Source organism: Bison bison, unplaced genomic scaffold (assembly GCF_000754665.1).
Source record: "Bison bison bison isolate TAMUID 2011002044 unplaced genomic scaffold, Bison_UMD1.0 scf7180017864383, whole genome shotgun sequence".
Lineage (NCBI taxonomy): Eukaryota > Metazoa > Chordata > Mammalia > Artiodactyla > Bovidae > Bison > Bison bison.
In genome coordinates, this window is record NW_011494955.1 from 122,882 (window position 1) to 126,286 (window position 3,405).

Here is a 3,405-nt window from a genome sequence, read left to right on the forward strand (position 1 = left end):
ATCTTAAGGAAGATCAACCCTGAATATTCATTGGAAGGACCGTTGCTGATGCTGAAGCTGAAGCTCCAGTATTTTGCTTATCTGACATGAACAGATGACTCATTGGAAAAGTCCCTGATGCTGGGAAAGATTGAGGACAGAAGGAGAAGAAAGTGTCAGAGAATGAGATGGCTGGATGGCATCACTAATGTAATGGGCATGAACTTGGGCAAACTTTGGGAGATAGTGAGGGACAGGGAGGCCTGTCATGCTGCAGTCCATGGGGTGGCAAAGAGTTGGACACAACTGGGCAACTGAAGAACACAATAATGAGTGATGTTGAGCATCTTTTCATGTGTTTATTGGCTATCTGTATGTCTTTGGAGAAATGTCTGTTTAGATCCTCGGCCAATTTTTTGATTGGGTTGTTTGTTTTTCTGATGTTGCACTACGTGAGATTAATCCTTTGTCAATCACTCCATTTGCAATTATTTTCTTCCATTCTGAGGATTATCATTTCATCCTGTCCATATTTTTCTTTCCTGTTCAAGGTTTTTAAGTTTAGCTATTTAAAAAAGTTTTAAAATTTTAATTTTAAAAATTTTCTTTTATTACTCTGACTCTATAAGGTGGATCAAAGAGACTCTTGTTACAGTTCATGTCAAAGGGTATTCTGCCTATGTTTATCTCTATGAGTTTTACAGTTTCTTGTCTTACATTTAAGTCTTTGATCCATTTTGAGCTTATTTTTGTGTGTTTTGTTCAGAAGTGTTCTCATTTCATTTCTTTACCTGTAGTTGTCCAGTTTTCCTAGCACCACTTATTGAGGCTCTCTTTTCTCCATTGTATATTCTTGCCTCTGTCAAAGTGCCCATAGGTGTGTGGGTATATCTCTGGGCTTTCTGTCTCATTCCATTGATCTATATTTATGCTTTTGTGCTAGTACCATACTATCTTGATGACTGTGGCTTTTAGTATAGTCTGCCACCAAGAAGGTTGATTCTATTTTTTCTCTCATGATTGCTTTGGCTATCTGGGGTCTTTTGTGTTTCCATAAAAATTGTAAAATTTTTTATTCCAGTTCTGTGAAAACACGATGACCTAAAACCTATGGGATATAGCAAAAGCAATTCTAAAATGGAAGTTTATAGCAATACAATCCTACCTCACAAAATAAGAAAAACATCAAATAAACTACCTAACTTTACAACTCAAGCAACTAGGAAAAGATGAACAAAGCCCTCCCCATACACTTAGTAGAAGGAAGGAAATCATAAACATCAGAGCATAAATAAATGGAAAAAAAAAATAGAAAGTAGTAGGAAAGGTAAATAAAAGGAAAAGCTGGTTCTTTGAGAAGATAAACAAAAGCCATTAGCTAGACTCATGAGAAAAAAAAGGGAGAATACTTAAATTAATAAAATTAGAAATGGAAAGGGAGACGTTATTATAGAATAATGGAAAAATACAAAGACCATAAGAGACTACTACAAGAATCCATATGCCTCTAAAATGGAAAACTTGGAAGAAATGGATAAATCCTTAGATAAGTACAACATTCCAATAGTGAGTGATGTAGAAATAGGAAGCTGGAGCAGACCAATCACAAGCACAGAAAACAAAACTGAGATTAAAAAATATTCCAACGAGCAGAAGCCCAGGGCCGGATGGTTTCACAGGTGAATTCTATCAAACACTTAAAGAAGAGCTAACACCTGTCTTTCTCAAACTCTTCCAAGAAGTTCCAAACTCATTGTACCAGGCTACCATCACCCTGATACCACAACCAGATGACAATATCACAAAAAAATAAAATTATATGCCAATATCACTGATGAATATAGATACAAAAATTTTAAACAGAATACTAGCAAACAGAATCAAACACAACATTAAAAGACCCATACACTCTAATCAAGTGGGATTTATCCCAGGAAATCATGGATTTTTCAATATATGCAAATCAATAAATGTGATACACCATATCAACAAAGTGAAAGATAAAAACCATGTGATCATCTTAAAAGATGCAGAAAAACTTTTGACAAAGTTCAATATCTATTTATGATAAAAACTGTAAAAAATGGGCATAGAAGGAACCTACCTCACACAATAAAGTTCATATACAACAAACACACAGCAAACACTATTCTCCTTGGTGAAAAATGGGAAGTATTATCTCTAAAATCAGAATCAAGACAAGGGTGCCCTCTCTTGCCACTGTTATTCAACATAGTTTTGGAATTCTTTGCCATGACAATCAGAGAAGGAAAAGAACGAAAGGAATTCAGATTGGAAAAGAAGTAAAGATTCTCACTGTTTGCAGGTATCATGTTGAAAACCTTAAAAATGCCACCAGAAAATTACTAGAGCTAATCAATGAATTTAGTAAAATCATGGGATACAAAATTAACACACAGAAATCCCTTGCATTCCTATAAACTAACAACAAAAAAATCTTTTAGAGAAATTAAGAAAGCAATCCCATTCACAATTGAAAGAAAAAGAATAAAATTCCTAGGAATAAACCTACCTAAGAGGACAGAAGACCTGTAAGTAAAAAATTGTTAAGGCCTTCGTGAAACAAAGCAAAGGCAACCCCAACGGATGGAGAAATATATCACGTTTTTGAATTGGAAAATCAATACTGTGAAAATGACTATACTACCCAAAGCAGTCTACAGATTCAAAGCAGTCCCTATCAAATTACCAATGGGATTTTTCACAGAACTAGAACAAATAATTTCCCAATTTGTATGCTTGTGCTTTTAAACTTTTCCCCCTGTAATTGATTTTCAACATTATAACATTGTCATCAGAAAAGATGCTTGATATGGTTTCAATTTTCCTACATTTACTGAATCTTTCTTTGTGGACTAAGATGTGATCTATCCTGATAAGTGGAGAATATTCCATGTGCACCTTAGAATACAGTGTATTCAGTTGATGTATAGCAAAACCAATATAATATTGTAAAGTAAAATTTGAGATAATATAAATTTATTACTTGTTTACTTAGACTGTTATTTATTTTTAAAAATTAATTTATTTGTTTTAATTGTAGGCTAATTACTTTACAATATTGTGGTGGTTTGATGGAATGTCCAATTGCTGTTATTATTAGTCACTATGCCAGTCTCTTTGTGACCCCATGAACTGTAGCATGCCAGGCTTTTCTGTCCTTCACTATCTCCTGTAGTTTGCTCAAACTCATGTCCACTGAGTCTTTGATGCTATCCAACCATCTCATCCTCTGCTACCTCCTTCTCCTTTTGCCTTCAATCTTTCTAGTATCAGGGCCTTTCCAATGAATCAGCTCTTCTCATCAGGTGGCCAAAATAATGGAGCTTCAGCTTCAGTATCAACCCATTCAATAAACTGTCAGAGTTGATTTCCTTTAGGATTGACCATTTTGATCTCCTTGCA